This window comes from Pelophylax lessonae, assembly GCF_965119305.1.
Source record: "Pelophylax lessonae genome assembly, chromosome: 7".
NCBI classification, from domain to species: domain Eukaryota; kingdom Metazoa; phylum Chordata; class Amphibia; order Anura; family Ranidae; genus Pelophylax; species Pelophylax lessonae.
Window position 1 is genome coordinate 214906813 of NC_138774.1, and position 14899 is coordinate 214921711.

General features: G+C 42.1%; 1 protein-coding gene across 1 annotated transcript in view; it reads right to left on the reverse strand.

The window, feature by feature from the left end:
• ABCA2 (ATP binding cassette subfamily A member 2) overlaps positions 1–14899 on the reverse strand; it is a 259479-nt gene that overhangs the window by 234531 nt on the left and 10049 nt on the right. The gene's annotated exons all lie outside the window — the stretch shown is intronic.

Genomic DNA, 14899 nt, shown 5'->3' on the forward strand with positions numbered 1-14899 from the left:
AACATATGTTCCCATCCAGATGTTGTGTCTTTCAGGGAAGACCTTGCATTTTCCAACATGACAATGCCAGACCACATTCTGCATCAATTACAACATCATGGCTGCGTAGAAGAAGGGTCCGGGTACTGAAATGGCCAGCCTGCAGTCCAGATCTTTCACCCATAGAAAACATTTGGCGCATCATAAAGAGGAAGATTCCACAAAGAAGACCGAAGACAGTTGAGCAACTAGAAACCTGTATTAGACAAGAATGGGACAACATTCCTATTCCTAAACTTGAGCAACTTGTCTCCTCAGTCCCCAGACATCTGCAGACTGTTATAAAAAGAAGAGGGGATGCCACACAGTGGTAAACATGGCCTTGTCCCAACTTTTTTGAGATGTGTTGATGCCATAAAATTTAAAATCAGCTTATTTTTCCCTAAAATGATACATTTTCTCATTTTCTCAGTTTAAACATTTGATATGTCATCCATGTTGTATTCTGAATAAAATATTGAAATTTGAATCTTCCAGATCATTGCATTCTGTTTTATTCACAATTTGTACAGTGTCTCAACTTTTTTGTCATCGGGTTTGTACATACATACATACATACATACTATCAATACATGTAGATGCACAGCTCCTACAGCTGACACGGCTGGATATTTATGCTAGCTGGCATGTTCTGACAACTGGCAGACTACAGTGCCTCAACATGGCTTCCGCTATAGGAGATCAGGTGGTAGGCTGACAAACGCGGTTGTCTATGGCAAGGCAATGGCTTTGGGTTGTCAATCTGCAAAAAGAAATGCAGTGACTGGCAGCATCTTCAGGTAAGAATCATTAGATAACAATTCAGTGAACTTTATACGTGACTGCATGATGTCCCAATGTTACATTTTAAATTAGGGCTCACATAAACTTTAATGAGAAGTGTAAATTTTAATGATAGGTCCCCTTTAACTCCATAATACTGTCCTAGGTGGTAAGGTTACAATCCAATCAGGTTAAATAAAAATGTACATTTGACTTTTTTTTTTTTTTGTAAAAACACGATCCTAGAAATATTCTACCTACAAAGCGTACAGACATCCTAAATGAACTAGCGCCGTAAGCGTACAGTGTATCTATATCATCTCCATCATGACCTACTTATGTCTGCGTGCTTCATATATGCATACAGAAACTGGCTCACACTGTCTGGCTTAATATATATGTAGCGTCTCTTGGGGATAAAAGCCGCGTCAAGCCAGCCAACCATATCACAGAAAGATTTGAAATGCAGTGATGGAAGTGCCGTCATTGCGGCTTGGCCTCATTTTTCAAAGCGCCTGAAAAAAAGGGACTGTTTGTAGTACCCCACATCAAGCAGCCTTTAAAAACAGAAACTCGTTTTTTTTTTTTTTAAGTGCACATTTTGAGCAATGAACACTTTACTTCAAAGTAGTTTTATACACTTCGATGGGTATTAGTTGGCGGCTGTTCTATATTTGTATATTGTATTCCATATTCTATTTTGTAAATGCTCCCTCTAGTGGTCATCTCTAGATCACCAAATATGATTAGCAACCCCTAATTAGAGAACTGCAGCCTATGCTCAGATGGGAGCTAGTATTGAAAATTTTTACTTGAAAGGAATTTCCGACCTAACTATTACATTTTAACTAGCTTGCTGTTCCATCATTTTAATAGAGTATTTCTTCTACAATTCAGACTCTTAGTAGTTCAGTAGTGCTACCTAAACTGCTAGTAATTAATCCCTGTGATCGGCAGTTGATCACTATGCAGATAGGACAAATGGTGTAAGCTACACAAAAAACATTTAGCAGCAATACGTGTTGCATTATCACATAAGGATATAACATAACATATAACAGAACAATAAATATAATACAATGAGTATCACAAGAGGCTCCAATTATGTGCACAGGGTTGCTACAGGATGCTACTGCATGTTAGTTGTGTAGCTTACTGTAGAAGAACCATTTTTTTCTATCAGTTTAATGATCACTTGCTGCTCCAGGTGATTAATCACCAATAATTTAATTAACATGAGTGAGCTTCAGAAAATTTCCTCTGTAGACCCCCCTTCCCCTAATGAGGCGACTGCCAGCAGGAGGAGGTTAAATCTCCCAGTAGCAAGAGATTAAAATCTCAAAATTCAAATCCTGTGTAGTTTAGTCCTTCCTAACCGCTGATCTAACTCACTGCCGGGCCAGATATTATCCACAACGGCTGTCATTGCACAACACAGGGCCTGCATATGTAATGAGCATGTATGGCTGCCCCCAAGCACATAAAATGTGTGTGTGTGTGTGTGTGATATATATATGTATATATATATATATTTATTTTTTTATTACACACACATACAATTATATATATATGCACTCACAGTATATCCTCAGTCTGTGACATTGGATGTTGTTCAACCAAAAAGACTATAGACATCTAGTGGTAAAAAAAAAGTACTGAGGGGGAAACCTCTGGAATGATGTAAGTGTTGTAGCCTGAATTGCATTTTCTTTTTTTGTTTTGCAAAGGATTTTATTAATGTTTAGGGCTCTTTCACACGGGCGATCCGATCGGATCCGCCTGTCAGTTTTTAGGCGGATCTGATCGGATCCTCCATGCAGCTCTATGGGGCAGCGGGTGTCAGCGGAGACACCTCCGCTGACACCCGCAGCCATCCGCATCCGATCCTGTGCTTGAAATCTGGACGGATGGAAACCCTATTTTTCCATCCGTTCAGTAATCGGATCGGATCTGATGAGAGCGGACAAGCGGTCCGCTCTCATCCGATCCCCCATAGAGGGCAGCGGGGGCTGAGACACCTCCCTCTCCGCTCTGCAAGCAGAGACGGAGCTGTCATCCGCCCGGCTCAGCGGGGATCGCGGATCGATCCCCACTGAGCAACACGGATCCGCCTACGGAGGCGGACCGTGTGAAAGAGCCCTTAAGCCCCGTACACACGTACCGATGGTCGGCTTACAAATGTTCCTCTTTTCTCCCCGGGATGTCGGTGTCTGCTGAAAAGTGCAAAGACAGCACAAGGACAGCACAAGAATTTTGTCCGCCGACTGCAGAAGTGATGTCATGTAATGGTTAACTTTCCCTGTGTTTTCTATTTTCTGAGCATGCCCAGTCTTGCAAATCTGCGGTCTGTCGGCCGAATTGTGTACTGACAGGCGAACAATCGTCCGTTCTGGTGTCGGCATACAAATATTTTCATGTTTGCACGAAAGACTTTTGTCCGCGGATTGTGCGCAGACATCTGTCGGAGGCACCATACTAACACGCGTACAATCGGCAGATCCTTCGTCCACCGACGTTTGTATGCCGACGATCGGTACGTGTGTACGGGCCTTTAGTCAAGCAAACAGAGCCAACAGTTGGATGAAAAATAATATATGTTGATGTGGCACTCTAGGCCAACATCTGTATTGTATATGTAAACCAAAAACAAGAAAAAAGTCAGACTATATATGCCAGACAAGGAGTCTTAAATAAAATCATAAATTTTATTACATAGAAAAAAAATTCTTAAAGCAAGTATCAGTGTGCTTAATGGATCAACTGTACATAGACCAACTACAATACTTTTGCTTGGTTATTCCAATGAGAAAAAAAAAAAAAAAGAGATCCTCAACGCATTTTGCCAAGATTAAGCTTCATCAGGATGCATGAGCACTGTACAGTAATCCTCTAGCAATATTTCACCACAATAAACGTGGTCCCCTGATGGGCACTGGAGCAAACAGGGGAACTTCAGAAATAAAGATAGCTTATTGGCGATTCCCAGCTTGTGCCAATAGCATGGTTACAGGAACTAGGGTGAGGGGAATAGTAGATTGCCTATATATAATATACTCAGGCTCTAGTTGGATCACATAGGAGAGGGAAAAACCACAGTCCCAATCACAAAAGAATTTTGCTCCATTCAAGGCATCCATCAATAGATATCTTATAAAATGACTATCCTTTAGCAAGGGCCAGCGGTCCCTTTCCTTCCTCTTATTCAAACATCTGTAGGAATTTTGCCACAAAAGTCTCCGTTGGCCGTTTGTTCCGGTGGAATTTAATATTCCACCGAAACAAAGGGGCACGAGAGACTTTTGGATACGGTGGTGCAATATTGCTGAGAGAATTTCTGTACGATGATCATACGTCCTGATGAAACTTAATCTCAGCAAAACACTTTGACACATGAGGATCTCTTTTTTCTCATTGGATTGAACAAGCAAAAGTATTGAAGTTGGTCTATGTACAGTTGATTAAAGCGGAGTTTCGGCCTCGGAAATAATTTTTTACTAAAAATACCCCGGGACAGTCAGGGCTAGTGCATTCCACAATGGATAGCCTCTGAACTGTCCCAGGTCGCACTTAGGTTTTAGAAGAAATACTTACCTTGAAAATGTCTTGTCCAGAGCTGCCATCTCAGGTGTGGGCAGCTGAAGCCAGAGCGTCCTCTTCGGTGTCCTCTTCCGTGTCACACAATGCACTGCACCAGCCCCACCGTCACTTCCGGGGCTGGCGCGTCATCCCTGCACAGCTTCTGGGCATGCCCAGAAGCTGTTTAGCAGGGAATGACGCACCTGCACCGGAAATGACAAGCGGGGCCGGTCCAGGCGCATTGATTCCTGGGAGTGATGACGTTCAGCTGCCAGGAATCAATGCAAGCAGGAAGTGACGGCGCGGGCCGCAGAGGGAGGAAGAGGAAGAAAGGTAAGTATATTTTCTTCAATATCAAGGTAAGTAAACAAAAAATCGTGACTATCCATTTCTTTTACAGGTGACATTGAGCAAGCGGATGGCCCAAAGTGCATTTTGAGGCCGGAACTCCGCTTTAAGCACCATGATACTTGCTTTTAGAAATCTTGTAGTTTTTATAAAAAATAAAATAAAATATGTATAATAAAATGTATGTATTTATTGAAGGCTCCTTGTCTGGCCTATATAGTCCGACAATGCAAAATAATAATGTACAGACCGAAAAGACGTACATAATTAAGGCTCGACCCCTGCTTGAACTGCATTTTTAAAACTTGCAGGTGAATTCTCATTTACACAATTTGTCCTGAGTTGGGTTTTTTACACTGGGTTAGGATTACTTACATTAGGCTAATCACTTACACACAAACATCTCTTTAAAGGACTGTAAAAGCACTATACTTTTCTCTTAAAGACTGCCAAGTTCAGCAAAGTCAGCTTTATAAAGCTTCTATTGTCTTCAAACAAATCAGATTTGCAATGCGTGTGAAGTCCAGAAACGAGAAACCACTTTGCACAACAACTACTGGGAAGGAAGATCTGTAAAATGATCGGAGTAACCCTTTGGTTTAGGAGGCTTGCAAAGACAACCTAATTGGACAAAGGGGCATCAGAGATTTTTGTATACGGTGGTGCAATATTGCTGAGGTGATTACTATATGGTGCTCATATGTCCTGATGAAGCTTAATCTCAGCGAAACTCTTTGGCACATGAGGATCTCTTTTTTCTCATTGGATTTAAACAAGCAAAAGTATTGTAGTTGGTCTATATACAGTACAGTTGACCTATTAAGCACCATAATACTTGCTTTTAGAAATTTTGTTGTCTTTTTTAGAAAAAAAATATGTATAATAAAATGTATGTTTTTATTGAAGGCTCCTTGTGTGGCCTATATAGTCCGACAATGTAAAATAATAATGTACAAACTGAAAAGACGTACATAATTAAGGCTCGATGACTGCCTGAATTGCATTTTTAAAAACTTGCAGGAGGGTAATTCTCATTTACACAATTTGTCTTGAGTTGGGTTTTTTACACTGGGTTAAGATTACTTACATTAGGCTGATCACTTACACACAAACATCTCTTTTAAGGACTGTAAAAGCACTATATTTTTCGATTAAGGACTGCCAAGTTCAGCGCAATCAGCTTTATAAAGCTTCTATTGTCTTTAAACAAATCAGATTTGCAATGCGTGTGAAGACCAGAGACAAAATAATCACTTTGCACAACTACTGGGAAGGAAGATCAGTAAAATAATCGGAGTATCCCTTTGGTTTAGAAGGCTTGCAGGGACAACCTAATTGGACAAAGGGGCACCAGAGGTTTTTGTATACGGTGGTGCAATATTGCTGAGGGGATTATTATACTGTGCTCATACGTCCTGATGAAGCTTAATCTCAGCGAAACTCTTTGGCACATGAGGATCTCTTTTTTTTTTTTCATTGGATTTAACAAGCAAAAGTAGTAGTTGGTCTATATACAGTTGATCTATTAAGCACCATGATACTTGCTTTTAAAAATGTTATTGTTTTTTTTTAGAAAAAAAATATGTATAATAAAATGTATGTTTTTATTGAAGGCTCCTTGTCTGGCCTAAATTGTCTGACAATGTAAAATAATAATGTACAGACCGAAAAGGCGTACATAATTAAGGCTCGACGCCTGCCTGGGAAGGAAGATCTGTAAAATGATCGGAGTATCCCTTTGGTTTAGAAGACTTGCAGGGACACTCTGATTGGGCAAAATCATATCAATTCTATTTGGGAGGTCCATGAACCTCTACATTTCCCCAATAGATCAGGTCTCACAGAGAGGGATAGGAAATACAAACTGTTTTTAGAAGGGAAAGTACATTTTAATGGTTTTGGTAACTAGTCACTCAAAATATCTACGGAATATAAATAAAACAAAAAACACATAAAAAAGGGATGTTGATGTATAAGTGTTAGACAGAAGGAAGAGCCACTTTCAGAAAAAAAACCTCAAAACCACAGCGGCCCAGATTAGACGAACCGTCAAGGACTGAGCCACCATGTCAAACCATTGCTACTTTTCTTCCATGCTGCCCGGCCACGCTACCTGGGATGGAAAAGTCGCCTCCTGAGCAGCTAGGAAGGGACCAGCGCCACAATTTGCTGGCCAGAAATGAGGGAAGAGATAAGTATGTGATCTATGAATGGAGGACAGGCAGATGATTGAAAGGTTTGCCCCCTCCATTCATAGAAAGTATACTACAGCTTTTATGAATGGAGGAGGTGGGCAGAAAGGGCGGGCAGAGTGCCCGTGACAGCTTCCTCAATGCTATTAACCCCCGCTGCCCCAGAAGATTACATGGCAGGGGTGAGAAGATGGAAATAAGAGAGACACATCACACTGAAAGTAAGTAAAGTCCTTTCTGCTTCTTGTAAGGCTTCAAATTCATGTTTTATATCACTTAGGTGTGAACAGGGCCTTTTCTGGTTAAACAAAAAATCTATTAACAGTATATTCCTAACTCAGAAAAATAGCTTATATTGCCCTAAGCAGCCTTCAGTTTTTTTTTTTTTTTTGCTGTGACCCAACTTCCTATTAGAGGGTGACTACATTTGTTCTCCATGATCTCATTGTATGTAAAGGGACCTAGCCACCCTCTCCTGCTAAATCCAGAGATGTACTATAGACTACCGGGTGTATAGTCGGTATAGAACAGATGAGCTCAACCAATGTGCACTACTTATTCTGAACAAAAAAAAAGTAGTGAGGGAGAAAAGGAGAGGTTCAGGAGCTCACAAACAACGTTACAAGGGGGCAGAAAACCACAGTAAGAAATATTTTTATAAAAAAAAAAAAAAGTTTACAGATCCATTAAAGTGGTTGTAAACCCTTACATATACTCAGTGAAGTGACTGGCCTAAGGTGATACACAGAGATTAATCAAATCCTCCTACATAAGTTGTACCGGTTTATCTGCAGGAATGTCTTCTCTACATCTGTTCAAAGTGCTGATTTTATAAGCTTGTCAGAGAGTTTAGAAAAAAGGGCGTGGAGAGCTGAAGTTACACTCTGCAGAACTCAGCAAGGAGAGCTCTGAGAGCTGATTGGAGGGCAGGGAAAAGAAAAGGGAAAGGAGCCCCCCAGCACACAGGAACAGAGCCGAGGCTGTCGATCAGCTGGAGATCCCTCCCGTGTCACCATTTTTCTCTTGGTGTCAGAAATACTTGTCAGAAGTGACTCATGCAGATAACAAAGGAAGCAGCAGATAGAAATGACACTTATTGCTCTTAATTGAGACAAGTAAACACTATAGAGGGATATGCTTTGTTCATATTTCATGTCTGAGGTTTACAATCACTTTAGGTAGTGGATGTGTATGGCTTATTTTTCTTTAAATTACAAATCGCTTTGCTGTCACTTTAGGGGCCCCCTACCTCTCCAATATCCCACTGTAAGGCAACCCTTCTATCAGTACATAATACTAACTGCTTTCATAGCAGTGATCTTGAGGTTCCCAATCTATAGATTTGATTTGCTTTTCCTGTAAAAGCCCAAACTAGCCTTATGGTGCTGGGCCCCATCTGCTGTCAGGCCCCACAGCAGTAGTTGGGTCTGCTGTGGCTATAGTTACAACCTTGTCTGTATGCTGGGTGCAAAGCCCTATGCTTTACATAGCCCCGTGCCATACACACAGGTGCATGGAGTATGCAGAGGCGTACAGTATCTAATGTGCAGGTGGTGCAGAGAGAAGTGCAGCTGCCAGCAAGATATAAGAGTTCTGGTGGAATTCCCTTGGCCTGTGTCCAGGAGCCATGATTCAGGAGCTGGAGAGCCAAGCCTGGCTTCGTCACAGCTAGTGGGTGTCTTCCCATGCAGTGTCAGTGACAAGCCCGACTCTCTGCGTCCACCACCGCAAATGACAGAGCCGGCCTATCAACAGAGAGAGAGAGCGGGGGGCAGCACCGTCTGAGATTAACTCTAGCACCACCTCAACCGTACAACATTAAACCACTTCATATGGCCCATCTATGGGGCTAAACCATGCCAATGTGCAAATCCAGCCATGGAACAAAGCCAGCACTCCAATCGAAATTCTAAGACGACCGGTTACTGAAGTTCCATACCAGGAACACCAATGAACTTCTAAGATGACCAGATACTGAAGTTCCATATCGGGAACACCAATGAACTTCTAAGATGACCGGTTACTGAAGTCCCATATCGGGAACACCAATGAATTTCCAAGATGAATAGTGTTTGAAGTCCCATATTAGGAACACCAATGAACTTCCAAGATGAACAGTGTTTGAAGTCCCATATTAGGAACACCAGTGAACTTCTAAGATGACAGGTTACTAAAGTCCCATATCAGGAACACCAATGAACTGCTAAGATGACCAGATACTGAAGTTCCATATCAGGAACATCAATGAACTTCTAAGATGACCAGTTACTGAAGTCCCATATCGGGAACACCAATGAACTTCTAAGATGACCGGTTACTGAAGTTCCATATCAGGAACATCAATGAACTTGTAAGATGGCTGGTTACTGAAGTCCCATATCGGGAACACCAATGAGTTTATAAGATGACCGGTTACTGAAGTCCCATATCAGGAACACCAATGAACTTCTAAGATGACCAGTTACTGAAGTTCCATATCAGGAACATCAAGGAACTTGTAAGATGGCTGGTTACTGAAGTCCCATATCGGGAACACCAATGAACTTCTAAGATAGCCGGTTATCGAAGTCCCACATCGGGAACACCAATGAGTTTATAAGATGACCGGTTACTGAAGTCCCATATCGGGAACACCAATGAACTTCCAAGATGAAGAGTTACTGATGTCCCATATTAGGAACACCAGTGAACTTCTAAGGCTGGCCATACACTATACAATTTTCTTACTCAATTTCCTTTAGATTTACCTTTAACTATGTAGTGCAAGGGCCTGCCTGATTGCATACAAATTGAAAGTGTTTAGGTTTATTACATGGTTTTGGTAAATCTAAAGGAAAGTTGAACAAGAAAATTGTATAGTGTATGGCCAGCCTAAGATGACAGGTTACTAAAGTCCTGGATCAGGAACACCAATGAACTTCCAAGATGACCAGTTACTGAAGTCACATATCAGGAACACCAATGAACTTCTAAGATGACAGGTTACTGAAGTCCCATATCAGGAACAGCAATGAACTTCTAAGATGACCGGTTACTGAAGTCACATATCAGGAACACCAACGTTTCCAGGGTACACAGACCCAGATAGTATATTACCAAGTGCTCACCAAAACATGGAACTTGGGGGGCAGAAACACTTTAAACAACTTAAGGCAAAAGTTCAAAATAAAAAATAAAGCAGAAACATTCCCAAATATTAAGGGCTTTTTGACATTCACAATGCCTGCAGCCTCCCTGAAAAGCAATCAACTGTGGTTTGCTCATTAAAGGCAGCTTGTGGGCATTCAGGAGGCTGCCTCCAGAATGGCTATTTTGGTTTCCAGCTGAAGGGAGATTTTTTGCATTGAAAATTGCACCAGAAGCTACAGAGTCATTGACTTCAATGGAGGAGTTTGACAGGTGGTAACACCGAGGTGGCTGTGGCACGTGCCATGGCTGCCATGTCAACTTTTGGATGGGCAGTCAAAAAGCGGATAAAAATGCAGATCAGCCACCTATTTTTAGCCATCATGCCTATGAAAGATGCCTTACAGAAACTTGTAACAGTCAATCAAATTGTTTGCTTCCCTAAGCAGCCCTATAGCAGCCATACACACTTTGATAAATGATTACTTTATTTTCCGATCAATCTCTCCCCATAGGAAGTATCGATCTTTAGTCGACAACCCATTCATTTGGTATGATGCACACAAAAAAGGAAGAAGATGTTGATCAATAGTTAAGATACTGTCGTAACTTGCAATCTTATATTATCGATCACATCTGTGCTTCCATCATGTATATTGTAGGTTTAGTTCTTGAAATCTTCTATAGGTGCTCTTATAATACAGAGGGAGACGGGGATGGTAAATCTAAGGCGGCAATCAGATTGTGACGTGCGTAGTGATCTAGAAGACATGGCAGGAAATAGTGCAGCTAAACAGAGGACAGCGAGCAGCACTGCTATAGGAAGAGATAGCATGGCTAAGATAGGAAGCAGAAGATGGCATGTTGGTCATAATCTGTTGTAAATGTAAGTGTTACTAAACGCAGGACCCTGCATTCACTTCATCTGGTCTCAGGAATACAATTATTTTAGTAAATATAAACTGCTAAATTCCTTTTCTCATCGGCAGTATATAGCAGTCTTGTGACTTCTATCAGTGCCTGGTTAAAGCTTGTAGGAGGAGTTTTCATTCTCTATGAGGCTGCATGACCCCTGACCCCCTGTCTGGACAGTGCCTAATAGCCCTGTGTTGATGAAATGCACTCTCCCAAAACAAAACAAAAAAAAAAAAAACAACTCTTTAGCAATACACACCAAACTGAGCATGTGCAGAGTTACCCCTAAGACTCTGTACTATTAGGAGGTGGATTGGGGACAGTGAAAGAAGGGGAGGATCTGTGCATACAGGATCAAACAGCCTTTTACACAATGCAGAGGATTACCACCTTAGGTTCCACAGTGAGTATAACAAGCATGCTTTACTGCAGATACACACTGATTTTACTAATGTGGGTTTAATAACACTTTAACAATAACTATAGAGTGTGAGAGTCTACTACACTGGATATGGATTTAGCAGATTGTTTAGGTAGACTCTTGCACTATGTTGTAATTCTAAAACTTCCAAAAGCTAGTACATATACTGCGGCGGTCAGCCCCCACTGGGCAAAGTGATGTATAGGTACGTCACTCGCCCGCGAGCCAATAGGGGGCGAGCGCGTGCTCCCGCCCCCGCTCGTTCACCGCCATCCCAGCGCGAGTGACCGGCGGCTCCGATGTCCGCCGGTCAATTGCGATCTCCTGCTGGAGAGGGAGAAAGGCAGGCGGCTGATGTAAACAAAGCCGCCTGTCATTCTCCCTGATGTAACAGCAGAGATCATACGATCCTGCTATGTAGGATCGTATGTCTCTGTGGTTACATCACAAGCCACGCCCCTTTACAGTTAGAAGCACGCCCCTAGGGACACACTTAACCCCTGCATCACCAATAAAGTTAACCCCTTCCCTGCCAGTGTCATTTTTACAGTAACAGTACATATTTATAGCACCGATTACTGTAGTAATGTCACTGGTACCCCCAAAAAAGTAAAAAATGTCAGTCAAGGGTCCGATCTGTCCGCCGCAATGTCGCAGTCCCGCAAAACAAATCGCAGATCACCGCCATTACTAGTTAAAAAAAAAAAAATAAATTACATAAATCTTTCCCTTAGTTAGTAAACGCAATAACTTTTGCGCAAACCAATCAAAATACGCTTATTGCGATTTTTCTCCCCAAAAATATGTAGCAGAAAACAAATTGGCCTAAAATGTTAAAAAATTTAGATTTTTACATTTTTTGGGGGGGGGGGGGGGGGGATTTCATACAAAAAAAATTTGAAAAATATTGTTATTTTTTCAAAATTGACGCTCTTTTTTTGTTTATAGCGCAAAAAGTAAAAATCGCACAGGTGATCAAATACCACCAAAAGAAAGCTCTATTTGTGGGAAAAAAAGGACGTAAAAAAAGGATGTCAATTTTTTTTGGGTACAGCGTCGCACGACCGCGCAATTGTCCGTTAAAGTCACGCAGTGCCGAATCGCAAAATAGGCCCTGGTCTTTGAGCAGCCAAATCCTCCGGGGTTAGTCTAACCACGCACATCACAATCTGATTGTACAATTTCCTTTAGATCAACCAAGACAAATGTAGTGCAAAGGGCCCACCTGACTGGAAACAAGAATGATTGGAATAATTCATTAGGTCCTCCTATTACAAAGTCTTGGTAAATCTAAGATTGATTATACAGACATTGTACAATCAGATTGGAACATGTATGCTGAGCCAAAAACTAGGTACACACTGGCTGAAAATCAGCTGATTGAGCAGGAAATGGGCAACTTTTGGTCTGCATATACTGATGTCTGTCCAACAGAAGCCAATGGCTGCGAATGCTGGTCAATGTATTCTGGGTGCTGTTGAGTCCCCCTGCCAGAATACAATGTCTCGGCGGGAGAGATCCCTGCATCAACAGAAGAGAGGAGTGATGAGCAGCTCTGGAGGAATACACCACTACCAGAAGAGACAAGGGATGGCACTGCTAACAGAGGGGGCAGGGGCACAGCATGGTTAAAGCTGCCTGCACATGCAACACCTTTACTGTACAATTTCCTCCAAATGTATTATTATTATTATAATGCAGCACAGGATCTACATGTTTTGACAGAATTACATGGATTGGTATATAGCACTGACACTGCAGAGTTGGTAACTATGAAGAGATTGTACAGTCAGATTGTAATGTGTGTGTGACCAGCTTAGCATAGCTAGGAGAGGCAGCAGATGAGAGATAGAAGAAAAGAGACAGTGGCAGGAGATTGCAATGGTAGTGATTACAGAAAGGAGACTGCAGCAGATTACACAAGCATGAGACAATCACCACAGGGAAAACAGACAGCTGCAGACTTCCTAATAACAGGATTCTAGGAAGGGAGAGCAGAGAGGGAGGAAAGACAGTGAGATCACAGAGAGAAGAGACAGCAGACAGAGAGCCAAAGATGAGAGATACCACAAAGGATGACAGAGTGTAGAATATACAGTGACATGAAAGAGACAGCAGGGACAGGATTATGCACAGGTAAGAGACAGCAGGGACAGGATTTTATATACAGGTAAGAGACAGCAGGGACAGGACTGTATACAGATAAGAGACAGCAGGGACAGGATTGTATACAGGTAAGAGACAGCAGGGACAGGATTGTATACAGGTAAAAGACAGCAGGGACAGGATTATGTACAGGTAAGAGACAGCAGGGACAGGATTGTATACAGGTAAGAGACAGCAGGGACAGGATTGTATACAGATAAGAGACAGCAGGGACAGGATTGTATACAGATAAGAGACAGCAGGGACAGGATTGTATACAGATAAGAGACAGCAGGGACAGAAATGTATACAGGTAAAAGACAGCAGGGACAGGATTGTATACAGATAAGAGACAGCAGGGACAGGACTGTATACAGATAAGAGACAGCAGGGACAGGATTGTATACAGATAAGAGACAGCAGGGACAGGATTGTATACAGGTAAAAGACAGCAGGGACAGGATTGTATACAGGTAAAAGACAGCAGGGACAGGATTATGTACAGGTAAGAGACAGCAGGGACAGGACTGTATACAGGTAAGAGACAGCAGGGACAGGATTGTATACAGGTAAGAGACAGCAGGGACAGGATTGTATACAGGTAAAAGACAGCAGGGACAGGACTGTATACAGATAAGAGACAGCAGGGACAGGATTGTATACAGATAAGAGACAGCAGGGACAGGATTGTATACAGGTAAAAGACAGCAGGGACAGGACTGTATACAGATAAGAGACAGCAGGGACAGGACTGTATACAGGTAAGAGACAGCAGGGACAGGATTGTATACAGGTAAAAGACAGCAGGGACAGGACTGTATACAGATAAGAGACAGCAGGGACAGGACTGTATACAGGTAAGAGACAGCAGGGACAGGACTGTATACAGATAAGAGACAGCAGGGACAGGATTGTATACAGATAAGAGACAGCAGGGACAGGATTGTATACAGGTAAAAGACAGCAGGGACAGGACTGTATACAGATAAGAGACAGCAGGGACAGGACTGTATACAGGTAAGAGACAGCAGGGACAGGATTATGTACAGGTAAGAGACAGCAGGGACAGGACTGTATACAGGTAAGAGACAGCAGGGACAGGATTATATATACAGGTAAGAGACAGCAGGGACAGGATTGTATACAGGTAAGAGACAGGACTGTATACACATACGAGACAGCAGGGACAGGATTGTATACACATACAAGACAGGATTGTATACACATACGAGACAGGATTGTATACAGGTAAGAGACAGCAGGGACAGGATTATATACAGATAAGAGACAGCCAAAATGAGTTCAGCAAGCAGAAACCGAGTCAGAGCTCTGACACTGGGACACAAGGACAGTAGATTTCCCAGGTAAGAGACAG